The sequence below is a fragment of the Pan paniscus genome, chromosome X (assembly GCF_029289425.2).
Source record: "Pan paniscus chromosome X, NHGRI_mPanPan1-v2.0_pri, whole genome shotgun sequence".
Lineage (NCBI taxonomy): Eukaryota > Metazoa > Chordata > Mammalia > Primates > Hominidae > Pan > Pan paniscus.
The window spans coordinates 20907689-20924546 of NC_073272.2; the positions used below are offsets into that span (position 1 = coordinate 20907689).

At 48.3% G+C, this 16858-nt stretch overlaps 1 protein-coding gene across 2 annotated transcripts in view; it reads right to left on the reverse strand.

Moving 5' to 3' along the window:
- The window catches only part of ADGRG2 (adhesion G protein-coupled receptor G2), a 136944-nt gene extending 122134 nt beyond the window's left edge, over positions 1 to 14810 (reverse strand). Inside the window, exon 1 of one of the 2 annotated variants that reach the window (XM_055106772.2) lies at positions 14732 to 14810. The gene's annotated coding sequence lies outside the window, so the exon portion shown is untranslated. Of the gene's footprint in view, positions 1 to 13788; positions 13960 to 14731 lie in introns of those variants that run through there. The other variant, XM_055106773.2, reaches the window with a different exon arrangement.
- Between the last annotated feature and the right edge of the window lie 2048 nt (positions 14811 to 16858).

Below are 16858 nucleotides of genomic sequence, written 5' to 3' on the forward strand. Positions count from 1 at the left end.
AGGACATTTAGTGAGTATCTTCCATGTGCTGAGAATCATGCATGAAGGATTAAATGTATCATTTATTCATCAAATATTTATTAAACACCAAAATTGAATACTACATGCCAAATACTATTCTAGGCACTGGGGGTAAAGATGTGGACCCTGCTCACATTCTAGTGTGAGGAGGGTGGAAGGAGGAGAAGAGAACAATAAATGTACAAATCAACAAGGAAATTAACAGATAATAAATACAGCATTGAGAATTAGAGTAAGGTGAGATGATATAGAAGGTAACCTGGTGGCTATTTTGGATCAGGTCATCAAAGAGGAGATATTTAAACTGAGATCTGAATGATGAGGAACCAGCAATAAGAAGATAAAGGAGGGACCAGGCGCGGTGGCTCACGCCTGTAATCCCAGCACTTTGGGAGGCCGAGGCGGGTGGATCACTTGAGGCCAGGAGTTTGAGACCAGCCTGGCCAACATGGCAAAACCCCATCTTCTCTACTAAAAATACAAAAATTAGCCGGGTGTGGTTGCATGCACCTATAATCCCAGCTACTCAGGAGGCTGAGGCACAAGAATCACTTGAACCCGGGAGACAGGGGTCGCAGTGAGCCAAGATTGTGCCACTGCACTCCAACCTAGGTGACAGGGCGAGACTCTATCTCAAAAAAAAAAAAAAAAAACAGAAGATAAAGTAGAGGACAGAAAGAACATTCCAGGCAGAACAGTTAGTATAAAAGACTAAAATGAGGTTAATGTGCTGGAAGAATCAATAAAGAAGCACAGTCAGCAAGAGAGATAGAACAGGGGCAGGGACTAGAACATGGCAGACTTCCATAGTCCAGTAGGGAATGACACAATCCAACTAATGCTTCTAAGAAGATACTCTAGCTGCCATGTGGATATTGGATTCTAGGAGGCCACTACAATCATCCAAGAAAGAGACGGAGAAGGATGGAAGTATAGTGGAATAGTAGGAGTAGAGAGAAGTGGGAAGACTTGGGATACGGTTTAGAAGCCAAATTGACAAGATTTGTTGATGGGTTGGATGTTGGGCATGAAACTAGTAGGTGTGGAGCCTGAACGATGGAGTGAATGGTGATGTCATGGACTGAGATGGATTTCACAGGGAGAGAATCAGGTTTTGCATGAGGGTGACAGGGAATCAGGATTTTGCTTTGGAAAATATTGAGTTTGAGATGCCTCTTAGAGATTCATGCAAATTATTAAGTCTTAAGTGTAGGAAAGGTCACAACTGGAGATACTGGCATCTAGATGGAATGGAAAGCCATAGGAATGAATGGGCTCATCCCAGGAGAGTAGGTAGAAAAAGAAGAACAGTTCCCAGTGCCTTGGAGGGACATCAACCTTCATAGGTAGAACAGAGGATGAGGAGACTTAGAATGAGCTACCAGAAAGATAGGAAAACCAAGAGAGCACAGGATACTGGAGGCCACAACAAGAAAGTGGTCAAAGAAGGAGGGAATGACTGTCAAATGCTGCCGCCAAGTAAAACATGGTAAGTAAAGAAGTGATGGCTGTATTTGCCAATGTGGATATACTGAGGACTGACAATGTGGTGTGATAAAATATGAGCATCCTTTTAAGAAGATCTTCTGAGAAGGAGTGACTAGAAATGGGGGTGGGGAATGAGTGGAGGGGAATATGGAATAGATGAAGATATTAGACATTAGAGCAGGAGTGTAAGCTGATGGGAATGATCTAGAACAGGGAGAGAGGAGTTCATTAGGCAGAAAAGAGAGAAGGAAACAATGCATAATTAAGTCCTTTACAATTTGTGCACTAAAATAATTAAGTATAGTAATGAATTGCAGACCTATTTTGAAAATATGAATTCATTATTTGATACCAAAAATAAATAGATGAATCAATCAATAAATAGGGGAGAAGGAAGGGCTCTGGACCAAATGTGGAGGGAATACTAGAGTCAAAAATTATTATTTTCAACCATATTAAAGACTAGATCATACAAAAATCATCAATGGATGCTAAATCTAAAGGGAATTATTATTATTATTATTATTATTATTATTATTATTATTTTCAGACAGGGTCTTGCTCTGTCACCCAGGCTGGAGTGCAGTGGTCCGATAATGGTTCATTGCAACCTCGATCTCCTGGGTTCAAGTGATCCTAATACCTCAGCCTCCCAAGTAGCTGGGGCCACTGGCACATACCACCATGCCTGGCTAATTTTTAAATTTTCTTTGTAGAGACGGGGTCTTACTATGTTGCCCAGGCTGGTCTGGAACTCCTGGGCTCAGCTGATCCTCCAAGTAAGCCTCCCAAAGTACTGGGATTACAGGCGTGAGCCACCACACCTGGCCCTAGAGGGAAATTTTGAGCAGGATATTTGTGTCTTCCCACAGACTGTGGATTTGGAAAGAAAAACCAATAACTACACAGTGGAGAAATTAGACAATGCCTTGGCCAAGTGATCAAAATTAACATCACCAATGAGGAAGAGATGGACATTATGAGCCTCCAAAATAAGATACCCTGAGAAGGACATAATGTCATCCATGCAGTGTTCAGGCTAAAAATGCATAACCTGAGTCCAATCACAAGAGACATCAGACAAACCAGACATGATTAATGTTCTATTAAAAAAAAAAAAAAAAGGCCGGGTACGGTGGCTCACGCCTGTCTGTAATCCCAGCACTCAGCACTTTGGGAGGCCAAGGCAGGTGGATCACGAGGTCAAGAGATCGAGACCATCCTGGCCAACATGGTAAAACCCCGTCTCTACTAAAAATACAAAAATTAGCTGGGCGTGGTGGCTTGTGCCTGTAATCCCAGCTACTCGGGTGGCTGAGGCAGAAGAATTGCTTGAACCCAGGAGGTGGAGGTTGCAGTGAGCCGAGATCGCGCCACTGCACTCCAGCCTGGCGACAGAGCGAGACTCTGTCTCAAAAACAAAACAACAACAACAACAAAAAAAACAAAAAAAAAATCAACGTTACAAAGGACAAAGAAAGGCAATAGAAGTGTTCCAGACTAAAAGAGACTAACAGACATGACAACTAGATGCAACAACTCTAAACCTGCCGGTGCGGTGGCTCACGCCTGTAATCTCAGCACTTTGAGAGGCTGAGGCGGGCAGATCACCCGAGGTCAGGAGTTTGAGACCAGCCTGGCCAACATGGCAAAACCCCATGTCTACTAAAAATACAAAAATTAGCTGTGAGTGGTGGTACGTGCCTGTAGTCCCAGCTACTCGGGAAGCTGAGGCAGGAGAATCACTTGAACCTGGGAGGCAGAGGTTGCAGTGAGCAGAGATTGTGCCACTGCACTCCAGCCTATCTCAATCAATCAATCAATCAATGCAACAACCCTAAACTGGATCCTGTACTAGAAGGAAAAAAATGCTGTAAAGGATGTTATCAGGCCTATTGTCAAAATTGGAATGCAAATGGCAGATTAGATAACAGTATCTTATCAAAACATTTACTGAGATTGATAACAGCGCTGTGATTATTTGAGAGAATATTCTTATACTTAGGAAATCCCTACTGAAGGATTTAGGAGTTAAAGTTCTTGCTGCATGAAATTTATCCTCAAATGGTTCAGGAAAATCCTAGGTACACGAGCAAGAGTGTAAATGATAAAGCAAACAGGATAAAATGCTAACAACAGAGGAATCTGGATTAAGGGCATGGGGTGTTCTTTGTACTTTTTAAAAAAAATGTTCAGCTCATTTGTAAAGTTTAAAATTATTTCCAAATAAAACGTTAAGGCCGGGTGCGGTGGCTCACGCCTGTAATCCCAGCACTTTGGGAGACTGAGGCAGGCGGATCACCGGAGGCCAGGAATTCGAGACCAACCTGGCCAGCATGGTGAAACCCCATCTCTACTGAAAATACAAAGAAAAATAGCCAGGCGTGGTGATGGGCACCTGTGGTCCCAGCTACTCAGGAGGCTGAGGCAGGAGAATCACCTGAACCCGGGAGGCAGAGGTTGCAGTGAGCCGAGATTGCACCACTGCACTCCAGCCTGGGCGACGGGGCAAGAATCTGTCTCAGCCTGGGCAACAGAGCAAGACCCCGTCTCGCTCCCTCTCCCTCTCCCTCTCCCCACGGTCTCCCTCTCCCCCTCCCCACAGTCTCCCTCTCCCTCTCTTTCCACGGTCTCCCTCTGATGCCCAGCCGAAGCTGGACTGTACTGCTGCCATCTCGGCTCACTGCAACCTCCCTGCCTGATTCTCCTGCCTCAGCCTGCCGAGTGCCTGCGATTGCAGGCGCGCGCCACCACGCCTGACTGGTTTTCGTATTTTTTTGCTGGAGACGGGGTTTCGCTGTGTTGGCCGGGCTGGTCTCCAGCTCCTAACCGCGAGTGATCCACCAGCCTCGGCCTCCGGAGGTGCCGGGATTGCAGACGGTGTCTGGTTCACTCAGTGCTCAATGGTGCCCAGGCTGCAGTGCAGTGGCGTGATCTCGGCTCGCTACAACCTCCACCTCCCAGTCGCCTGCCTTGGCCTCCCAAAGTGCCCAGAGTGCGGCCTCTGCCCGGCCGCCACCCCGTCTAGGAAGTGAGGAGCGTCTCTGCCTGGCCGCCCATCGTCTGGGATGTGAGGAGCCCCTCTGCCTGGCTGCTCAGTCTGGAAAGTGAGGAGCGTCTCTGCCCGGCCGCCATCCCATCTAGGAAGTGAGGAGCGCCTCTTCCCGGCCGCCATCCCATCTAGGAAGTGAGGAGCGTCTCTGCCCGGCCGCCCATCGTCTGAGATGTGGGGAGCGCCTTTGCCCCGCCGCCCCATCTGGGATGTGAGGAGCGCCTCTGCCCGGCCGCGACCCCGTCTGGGAGGTGAGTAGCGTCTCTGCCCAGCCGCCCCATCTGAGAAGGGAGGAGACCCTCCGCCCGGCAGCCGCCCCGTCTAAGAAGTGAGGAGCCCCTCCGCCCGGCAGCCACCCCGTCTGGGAAGTGAGGAGCGTCTCCGCCCGGCAGCCGCCCCATCCGGGAGGCAGGTGGGGGTCAGCCCCCACCAGGCCAGCCGCCCCATCCGGGAGGGAGGTGGGGGGGTCAGCCCCCCGCCCGGCCAGCCGCCCCATCCGGGAGGGAGGTGGGGGGGTCAGCCCCCTGCCCGGCCAGCCGCCCCGTCCGGGAGGTGAGGGGCGCCTCTGCCCAGCCGCCCCTACTGGGAAGTGAGGAGCCCCTCTGCCCGGCCAGCCACCCCGTCCGGGAGGGAGGTGGAGGGTTCAGCCCCCCACCCGGCCAGCCACCCCGTCCGGGAGGGAGGTGGGGGGGTTCAGCCCCCCGCCCGGCCAGCCGCCCAGTCCGGGAGGGAGGTGGGGGGGTCAGCCCCCCGCCCGGCCAGCCGCCCCGTCCGGGAGGGAGGTGGGGGGGTCAGCCCCCCGCCCGGCCAGCCGCCCCGTCCGGGAGGGAGGTGGGGGGGTCAGCCCCCCGCCCGGCCAGCCGCCCCGTCCGGGAGGGAGGTGGGGGGGTCAGCCCCCCGCCCGGCCAGCCGCCCCGTCCGGGAGGGAGGTGGGGGGGTCAGCCCCCCGCCCGGCCAGCCGCCCCGTCCGGGAGGGAGGTGGGGGGGTCAGCCCCCTGCCCGGCCAGTCGCCCCGTCCGGGAGGGAGGTGGGGGGGTCAGCCCCCCGCCCGGCCAGCCGCCTCGTCCGGGAGGTGAGGGGTGCCTCTGCCCAGCCGCCCCTACTGGGAAGTGAGGAGCCCCTCTGCCCGGCCAGCCACCCCGTCCGGGAGGGAGGTGGGGGGGTCAGCCCCCCGCCCGGCCAGCCGCCCCGTCCGAGAGGGAGTTGGGGGGGGTCAGCCCGCCACCCGGCCAGCCGCCCCGTCCGGGAGGTGTGCCCAACAGCTCATTGAGAACGGGCCATGATGACAATGGTGGTTTTGTGGAATAGAAAGCGGGGAAAGGTGGGGAAAAGATTGAGAAATCGGATGGTTGCCGTGTCTGTGTGGAAAGAAGTAGACATGGGAGACTTTTCATTTTGTTCTGTACTAAGAAAAATTCTTCTGCCTTGGGATCCTGTTGATCTGTGACCTTACCCCCCAACCCTGTGCTCTCTGAAACATGTGCTGTGTCCACTCAGGGTTAAATGGATTAAGGGCGGTGCAAGATGTGCTTTGTTAAACAGATGCTTGAAGGCAGCATGCTCGTTAAGAGTCATCACCACTCCCTAATCTCAAGTACCCAGGGACACAAACACTGCAGAGGGCCTCAGGGTCCTCTGCCTAGGAAAACCAGAGACCTTTGTTCACTTGTTTATCTGCTGACCTTCCCTCCACTATTGTCCTATGACCCTGCCAAATCCCCCTCTGTGAGAAACACCCAAGAATGATCAATAAAAATAAAAATGAAAATTAAAAAAAAAAAAAAAAAAGAATCTGTCTCAAAAAAAAAAAAAAAAAGTAAAAAAAAAAGTCCCTGAGAAGACAAAGAGGATGAGGGACCCAGAGCCCAGAAAAGCAGCCAGTTTTTGATCCATTAGGGGCATTTCAGTCACAGCTTCACAGTGGCACTGGGGAACACTTTATTTGCACAAATATGGGCCTGTTGGGGGTCCAGGTAGTGGGATATGAGGAGGCTCCTGTTGAATGAGCCAGAATCAGCAACTGATCTAGGAGGGGCAGAGGAAAGAAAAGGTGTCAAACAACTGTTTTGGAGAATGGAAAAACAAACCCACTAGGCAAGCATGGTAGGACTGCAGGCCATGTTGAAGGTCCATTTGAGGTTTATTAAGGTCAGGAACAAGACCTGGACATCAGTATTGATTTATCAGGCTCCCCCAGTGATTCCAATGGGCAGCGGGCTTTCAGAACCACTGTGCCACGGCAGGGTTTCTCAACCTTGGCACTATTAATGCTTGGGCCGGATCATTGTTTGTTGGGGTGAGGGTGCTGTGCTGTGCACTGTAGGATGTTTAGCAGCATCCCTGACCTCTCCCCACTAGGCGCCAGTAGCACCTCCAAACCCTGCCAGTCATGACAACTAAAAATGTCTCTTGACATTGTCAAATGTCCCCTGGGAGGCAAAATCACCTCCAGTTGAGAACCACTATGCTAAGCCATAAACATGACAGGCTTACAAAGGTCAGGAACTGTGCACACTCCTTGCTCTAGCTAGGAGCTTGTGATGAAGAACACAGGCTCTGAAATCAGATGGTCTGTATTCAAACCCTGGACCTACTGCTTACCTTCTGTATGACCTTAGACAAGTAACTTAACTTCTCTGTACCTCAGTTTCCTCATCTGTAAAATGGTGAGAATTGTACCTGCTTCAAGAGGTTGGGAGGATTAAATGAGTTAATAGATGTAAAGCAGTAAGAGTAGTAACTGCTCAGTAAATATTAGCTATCATTATTATTACGAGAGTGTCAGAAATATAGTGGATACCAGGTGAGTGTGTATTGGTTAATCAACTGCTTACATTAAAATACTCCACACTTAACCTAAAGAAATTTCCACACTAACACTGGAACAGAAAGGCAGGGCACATTATACTTCTCTTAGGACAAGTGTCAGATTTTATCTACATTCTAGGCTCATTCATTCAGTCATTTGACACGTGGATAAAGCACCTACTACGCCCCACTGTTCTAAGTCCTGACAACACAATGATGAGCAAACTACACAAAGTCCCTGCCTTCCTGGAACTTATATTCCAGCAAGGAAAAGAAGACGCAGCATCAGTAAACAAATAACTAAATAACATAATTGCAGGTAACAGTGATATAAAGAAAACAAAAGTGGGATAAGGGAATGGACCCTTCCTGTGGTAAGTGGGGAGTACGGTTTTAGAATGAGGGTTAGAGAAGACTCAGATGAAACAAAGAAACTATCTGGTGAAATGGTGTTCTGGGCAGGTAGCACAGCAAACGCTTGGCTTGGGTGAGGAACACAAGCACGGAGGAGGCTGTGTTTGGAGAAGTTGAGAATAGGGGGTAAAGGAGGTACCAGTGAGGCCCTAGGGATTGATTGTAAGTGTGGTAGGAGGCGGCGCGGTGGCTCCCGCCTATAATCCCAGCACTTTGGGAGGCCGAGGCAGGAGGATCACTTGAGGCTAGGAGTTCAACAGACTGGCCAACACGGTGAAACCCTATCCCTACTAAAAATACAAAAATTAGCTGGGTGTGGTTGCATGAGCCCAGGAGTTTGCGGCTGCAGTGAGCTATGATCACACCACTGCACTCCAGCCTGGGCTACAGACTGAGACCCCATCTCGTCTAAGAAAAAAAAAAAGTGCAGGCCGGGTGCAGTGGCTCATGCTTGTAGTCTCAGCACTTTGGGAGACTGAGGCAGGAAGCCTGCTTGAATCCAGGAGTTCGAGACCAGCCTGGGCAACACAGGGAGACCTTGTCACTACAAAAACTTTTTAAAAATTAGCCAGGCATGGTGGGGCAAGCCTGTAGTGCCTCCAGCTGCTCAGGAGGTTGAGGTGGGAGGATCGCTTAAGCCCCGAAGGTTGAGGCTGCAGTGAGCCATGATCATGACACTGCACTCCAGTGTGGGCAAAAGAACGACATCCTGTCTCAAGAGAAAAAAAAAGTCCGGGCGCAGTGGCTCATGCCTGTAATCCCAGCACTACAGGAGGCCGAGGTGGGTGGATCAACTGAGGTCAAGAGCTCGAGAACAGCCTGATCAATATGGTAAAACCCCGACTCTACTAAAAATATAAAAATTAGCCAGGCATGGAGGTGTGAAACTGTAGTCCCAGCTACTAGGGAGGCTGAGGCAGGAGAATTTCTTGAACCCGTGAGACAGAGGTTACAGTGAGCCAAGATCGCGCCACTGCAGTCCAGCCTCAGCAACAGAGATTCCGTCTAAAAAAAAAAAAAAAAAAAAAAAAAAAAAAGTGTGGGAAGAGGTCGTTAGAGGAGTTTGAGTCATGGACTTATAAGACTGCATGTATTGGCTATTCTGTGGGGTCAAAAGTAGACACTGAAAGACTGGTTTAGAGGCTACACAGTAATTCAAGAGAGAAATAGGTAGTTACACTGATCTCAGAGCATAATAAATGAACTTACTTTGCATCATAGCAGGATCTGATATAAAATGAATCGGTTCTGGACATAATCCAGCAGTTTGGGGACTTAGAAACTAAATGAGCAGTTTTACAAAACAATGTTTTTCAAACTGTGGGTCAAAAAATCAAATGAAAGGGTAGTCAAATCAATTTGGAAAATCATGATCATCAGTTTAAAATGAAATAGAACAGATGAAAGATAATTGAAAATATCAATACATTGCACACAGGAGAAAGACAAAGACTTTGTGAGAGTTTGTTTCCATTATATACAAGTATGTTTGGACTGAGTTGAAATATAAAATGTGGCCAGGCGTGATGGCTCACGCCCGTAATCCCAGCACTTTGGGAGACCGAGGCGGGTGGATCATGAGGTCAGGAGTTCAAGACCAACCTGGCCAAGATGGTGAAACCTCGTCTCTACTAAAAATACAAAAAAAAAATTAGTCGGGTGTGGTGGCGGGCACCTGCAATCTCAGCTACTCAGGAGGCTGAGGCAGAGAACTGCTTGAACCTGGGAGGCAGAGGCTGCAGTGAGCTGAGATTGCGCCACTGCACTCCAGCCTGGGCAACAGAGTGAGACTCTGTCTCAAAAAAAAAATTAAAAAATTAAAAAAAAGAAAAAAAGAAATATAAAATGTACTTATTGTGAATGGTGGGCAAAAAAAGTGTGAACACTAGAAAAAGCTACCTTGTTTATACATGAGTAGGTTATAAACTGTCTCTTGATTCTCTTTCTTCCTCAGTACACCCAGCATTCCCCCAAATAAGAACATTATTAAAAAAACCTCCAAAGGTAGGTTCTTCATCATCTAAATAAAATGAATTACCAGGCGCAGTGGCTCATGCCTGTAATCTCAGCACTTTGGGAGGCCGAGCCGGGTAGATCACTTGAGGTCAGGAGTTCGAGACCAGCCTGGCCAATATGGCAAAACCCCGTCTCTACTAAAAATACAAAAATTAGCCAGGTGTGGTGGTGCGCCGCCATAGTCCCAGCTACTCAGGAGGCTGAGGCAGGAGAATCACCTGAACCCAGGAGGCAGAGGTTGCAGTGAGCCGAGATTACTACCACTGCTCTCCAGCCTAGGTGACAGAGCGGGACTCTATCTAAATAAAATAAAATAAAATGAATTGACTTAATGCTACACTAACTTCTCCTCCAGTGAGATCAAAATATGAACTTCCAAAGTCAAGAAGCAAACTAACTGATCCTAAACCTCTTAGGCTTTCAATGGGGAAAAAAAAAAAAAAAAAAAAAAGAATTCCAAGCAGAACAAGAAATTTTAAAATTACACTTTTAGACTTTTAGCAAGCTAACAATGGAAAAGAAACATCCTGAGGATAATTAAGGTAGCCACCAGAACCCTATGGCAAGCACAATAGTTAATGGTAAAATAGTAGCAACTACTACTCAACATTATCCTACAGGGAAGCCTAGCCACTAAAGCAAGAAAATAAAATGAGGTAAAAATATTGGAGGGAAAATTCCCTATATTATTGCCATTTGCAGACAATTTGACTGTCTACTTTGAAAATCCAAGAAAATCAACTGAAAAACTATTAGAACTAAGAAAAGTTCAGTAAAATGGCTTGAATGTAAGATAAATGTACAGAAAAACAATTAAATAGCCTTCCTACTCACTACCATAGAAAATGAAGTGGGAAAAAAGGATAAAATTTCTTTTTGTTTTTGTTTTTCTTTTTTGAGACAGAGTTTCACTCTTATTGCCTAGGCTGGAGTGCAGTGGCCCAATCATAGCTCACTGCAGCCTCAAAATCCCCGGCTGAAGAGACCCATCTGCCTCAGCCTCCTGAGTAGCAAGGACTACAGGTGCATGCTACCATGCCCAGATAATTTTTTAATTTTTTTTGTAGGGACGGGAATGTTGCTATGTTGCCCAGGCTGTTCTTGAACTCCTGGCCTCAAGCGATCCTCCCACCTTAGCCTCCTGAGTAGCTGGGAATCCAGGCACGAGCCACTGTGCCCGGTTATCAGTTTTTGATAAAGCTCACATACAACATAGCCATCTTCTACGTGTTTACCTGAGTGAAATAAAAGTTTACATTCATCCAAAAAGCCATATGTGAATATTTATATTGGCTTTATTCATAATCATTAATAGTTGGTGAGTGGATAAACAAACTTTGGGATACTGCTCAGCAACAGTAAGGAATGAAGTATTGATCCGTGCAACATAGATAAACCTCAAATGCATTATGCTAGGTGAAAGAAGCTAGGCTCAGAAGCCTACAGAATACATAAGTTCTTTTACAGGACGTTCTGAAAAGAACAAAATTATAGGGACAGCAAACAAATCAGTGGTTGCCAGGGGCTGAGAGTTGGGGGAGGCTGACTACAAAGAGTCAACAGGGAATTCCTTGGAGTGGTAGAATTCTTCTACATCCTGATACGGTGGTGGTTACATGACTATATACATTTGTCAAAACTTCTAGAACTGTACACTGAAAAGAGTGAATTTTACTGTAATAAGTTACACTTCAATTTGAAAAACATGGAGTAGACTGAAGAATCCATTAAATCGATTTGTAAAATGGGACAGTGTTTACCACAATTTATTTGATTGCGGGAATTCATTTTATGATAGCTTTCCCCAAATGTTTGCCCGTTTAAGTTCCATCACCCACCACCTCACACCACGATCCCAAAATAAGTTCCATGCGGATTAAATACCTACACATTTTTGAAACCATAAACATTTTAAAAGAACTTTTTTCTTCCTATCTTGTGGTCAGGAAAACCTTTCTCAGTGAAGCATAAAAACTAGCTCCCAGGTTTTAACTAAAGTCAGAATCCCTCCTTTCTATCTTTTGAATCATGGACATCACAGAAACACCTCCCTCTCCCTCCTTTTGTTAATTTAATAGCACTCTTCCCAGTTTGGATCGTGTATTTGAAAGCGACTTGGCACGCTCAGACAGAAAAGTGGAAAAATGTGTTTTTCAGTTTCATCTGAGCCGTCAAAGCACCAAGAACATATGTCGTGATGTCCTGCTCTGAGTCCCCACAATGATCACATCAGCCATGGAAAATCAGCTTCTTTGCTGGCTCTTCCTTGCACCTGAGCAAACTCACTTTGCCATTTCTGGAAGGCTGTTCATGGTACAAAAAACACAGCAGCTTTCCTTTCCCTACCAAACCCGCCAATGAAATGCCACTTCTCTGACTTTTTCTCCCTCTGCTGAACAAAATCATATCCATAGTTAGAGTACAATCTTTTTCTTTTCTGTATTTCCAACATTTCTTTTTTCTAGAAAAATACACACACCTGGAATCTGTGTTTTTTGGGCAAGATTTCTTCACAGACAAAATACTGATGCTGGCCCTGCCTTTCTTCAGTGTTTTTCAGTAGCTAAATATGCTCTATCCCCCTTTTAATGAAAGTCACCTTGCAGGGATGTGGGAGTGATAAAAGCAGAAGGGAATCCGATCCGGGCTGGCATCACGCTGAGGCCCTGTAAAACAATACTCCTGAAAAGCTACAAAATTTGGCCACTTTTTGTTTTCCAGCTTTGCATTTGAGCTGTGAAAGCTGCCAAACCAAGCAATGTCCAGCTCATCTTAGATCTTAACTAAGCAAAATTTTATGAGATGCTAAATAGAGACTCCCCAATCCTTTGAAAATAACACACAACTTGTCAATAAACTTACAAAATTATTTCAATATCAAACTTAATTGTATTGTCTATCAATAATTAAGCTCCTAATAAACTGTTAACTATTGATATTAATAAAGCAATAAATTTTGTCACACCATGCATGCCTGGGTATGCTCTTAGACTTATCTCTTCAGATAGCCAAAAAGGAGTTGAGAAAGATTGGAGATAACTGCAACATCTAGCTAGTCTTCCCTTAATAAACCTCTACTCTCCATCACCCACCATCTCAAACCCTGATCAAAAAATGGGTTCTCTTTCCACGTATGGTGACTATTAGGATCAGCTACATAATTTGTGGGACCCAGTGCAAAATGAAAAGGAGAGGCCCCTTGTTCAAAAATTAAGAATTTCGGCATTAAACCAAGTGCAGGATGCATGTCCATGAAGCCAGCCCTGCTATCAGATCATGTATTTGGCTAGAAAGTTGGTAAGAAAAGTAAAATATTTCGCTATTAAATGAGTAGTGAAGGAAATCAAATCATTTTACCCCAAAATATATTTGACATATTTTGAAATAGTTGACATATTTCTAAATATTGACATATTTAGAAAGCCAGCCAGTAGAGCTAATGCAAAGCTGTCCTTGGTGCGGGAGATTTGCACTTGTAGAGAATCTGCACGGATGTAGCCAGGCTTTATCGAGGTCCTCCCTTGTCCAGATCTAAGAGAAATTAACTGAGGATCTGACCCCTTTAAAGGTCTGAAAGAAACATTTACTGTTTATTCTCTCTGAGGGCTGCCACCTGTGAGGTTTCATTGACATCTCCAGACCATTTTTGCTGGCCAGGCCTCCTCTTCTCCCCCTCTCACAACCTCTTTTACCACCATAACCTGTTTGGGGCCATGCGTTGAGACCCCTTTCTTTCTGTAACCTCAAGATAATCTACATGCTTCTGTACCCCATTGGGGGGCTGGGGGTAATCACTCTATTGTTCTCTCCCCGTGGACACATTAATACATTTGCATGCCTTTTCTCCAATCAATCTGCCTTTGTCAGTTAATTTTTCAAGCGAACCTTCAGGGGGCGAAGGGAAAGTTTCCCTTGGCCTTTATAGTAGCAAGTGTTTTTGCGTGCGTTTGGGGGTAGAGGTGGCAAAGAGGTATTAAAGCTATACATACTGTAAAGTCTTAGGACCTCGTCTCCCAATCTCCCACTTTTCCTAAGGTTTTCAGCCTGCTGGACAAAAAGTACTTCCGTAGGGCCTGCCGGATAAAGTGTGGTCCATGGAACAGCATCAGCAGCCACTGGGAGCTTCTTAGAAATGCAGACGCTCGGCCCCCACCCCAGACCTGCGGGATCAGAATCTCATTTTAACGGGATCCCTGGGGGATTATCGTGCACAGTACAGACTGTCACTGTCGAAGCAGCCACGGAAAACCTGTCCCCTGCTTCGTCTGGCTCTCGGGAGGTCGGCTCTCTTCTTCCCCCTCACTTTTTATCGGGTTTCGGAGCCTCGAAACTCGAGTCCCTGCCGAAATGCGCTCACTCCGAGACCACGAGCCCCCTCCTTCCCCGGCGTGCTCACCCCCTGGCTCCGGGCCGCCGCTCCGTCCCTCGGTGCCCGGGGCCACCTGTTCGGGGCCGCGCCGAGTGGTGCCGCCCGAAGCCGTCCGAGGCCCGGGCGCGTTCGCGCTCCGCCAGCACCGCCGCAGCCCGACCAGGCGCGCGGAGCCGGGCTCCCGGGAGTTGGCGTCTAGCACACCACCCGCGCGAGTCAGGCTCGTGGCTCAGTTTCCCGCGGGTTGGGGAAAGTACGGCTCCGTCCGAAGGTTTTGGAGACGCGCGTCTCCCCTTGGAGCCCCCTTTCCCACGGCGCGCGGGCTCCCCCAGTCGGGGAACTAGCCCCGGGGCTGGGAGCTACGCCTCCGCCTTTCAGGACGGTCCCGGGCCCCGGCTAGGAACAGCAGCCGGGCGGAAGGCGCGTTCGTCCCGCAGGCCCGCTGGTCCGCCGCCCTCCGGGGCTAGACGCTGCGCCCGAGCCTCCAGCGCCCGTGGCCGGCTGTGCAAGTCTGGGTCTCAGGACCCCAAGGGGCCAGACCCGTCCCGGCGCCGAGCGCTTACCTGCCGCTCGCGTCCTCGGGGCTGGCTGCTGGCGCCGTCCGGCCCGCCTTTTCCCCTCTCCGGGGCTGCGGCCCTCCTCCCCCCGCCCGCGGCCTCGGCGCCGCCCCCGCCGCTCCCGGCCCGCTCCGCCGCCAGCTCTCCAGCTGCCCAGCGCGGCGTGGCGCGTCCGGCGCTCGGCGGCGGCGAGGCTGGGCGCGGAGGTGGGGAGCGGGCGGGGCGCGGAGGGAGGAGGGGGAGCGGGCAGCGCGGCCGGCCGAAACCGGGCTGGGAGCTCGGGGCAGGGGCAGGGGCCGGGGAGAAGCGGGGGCGGCGAGCTCGGCCGCCCACCCCACCGCAGCCGGGGGCCCCGCAGCGCTCCTGGGCTCCAGGCACTGCGGGACCCTCAGATGCCCGGCGTCCAGCCCAGCGAGCTCCTCCTTGGGGACCCCAACGGACCCCAACCTCCAGACTCAGCGGCTCACCTTTAGGGCTCGCCCCGGTACCCATATGCCCGTTTCAGTGTCGCACGCTGTGATGGGTGGGAGCCCCGAGGGCGCACTTCTACCAAGATATTCCTGAATCCGGAGATCAGATGTCAGACCACTTGAGAGGGGGATTTGGAGAGAGCAGTAAACGAGAAACGTCCCAGTAAAGGATTCAGTTCGATGGTTTCCTGGTGAAGGACTGGAAATACACCGGGTTCCCAGAAACCGGGATCTCGGGCGCTCTGCCTGCTGGGGGTCGAGGTGGAGGGGGTATATAAAGTGAGTTGTCCCTGGTCCCCTCTACCTTTCTGTCTCAGCATCTCTCCTCCTGCATGGTCATAGAATAAAAACTAGATCTGGATAGGACTTACAGATCCCCTAAGCAATTTGTCAAAGTACCCTATTTTACAGATGGGAAAATGGAGGCTCAGTTCTACAATACGAATTAGTTGTAGAGACCAGGGAAAAAATAAGCGCTCTGGATTCCCTTTCCGGCTCATTTTACTGCCCCCCTCCCCCGCCGCCTTTATAGTCGAATAACACCTGTGTTTGCAAAATGCTTTGTCGTTTTAAAGGCATCGTTCTCTTTCGTTAAACCTGCGGGAGAATATACCATTTTTTCTTTACAACTAGAACAAAATTCTGGATTCTGAATTGCATTCACAGCCCTGGAGACGCGATGGTTATCAAGTGCAGATCTTTAAGGCATATCCTGGCTGACTCTGCCATTTTAGACACATGATGGGCGAGATGTATATTCTGCTTTGCAGGAGGGGTTGAATTTGTTTTGCAAACACCAGTTTATTAACACTCACAACATTCTAACTGAATAAATGAATGGACAGTGTTTTCAGAGAGACTTTTAACTGATTGGATTAAGGGAGAATAGAGTCAGGAAGCTCATCCAGGTTACATAAATTAAAAGTTTTGATGAAGGGGAAAATGGTGTATTAAATAAACACACCCAGTATTACTCCAACGGGTTAAATTGGTTCCGTTTGAATGAACTTAACACGTATTTTTAACTTACATATAACTTTTGCATATTAACTTCTTTATTTTTGCTTTACATAGACCTCATACCTAAAGAATTTTCATACACCGCTAGTGGGAGTGTAAATTTTTACAAGCATTTTGGAAAACTCTTTGGCAGAATCTATTAAAGCTGAGAGTACAACTACCCTCTGACCAGCAATTCCCCTTCTGGATGTACACACAACCTCAATCAGTGTGTATGTTTACCAAAGGATATGAACTAGAATATCATACCAGTATATTTGCAATAGCCCAGATTGGAAATGATCCAGATGCCCACCAACAGAATGGATCGCAGACATTGTGATGGTATAGTCACAAAGCGGAATCCCAGACAGCAATGAGACTGCATGAACCACTGCTATGCTTAATATAGATGAACCTCTGAAACAATGTTGAGTGAAGAAGTCAGGCCCAAAAACACAGACACTATATGATTTTGTTTCTGTAAAGGATAAAACAGGCAAAACTAACCTATGCTGTTAGGATAGCGGTCACTGGAGAATAAGAAGGGCTTACAGGTAATGTCTGGCTTCTTGATCTGGGTACAGTTTAAACGGATCTATGAGCACTTTTCTGTATGTATGTCTCACGTCAATAACAAGTTAATATATGTCTATCTCATATT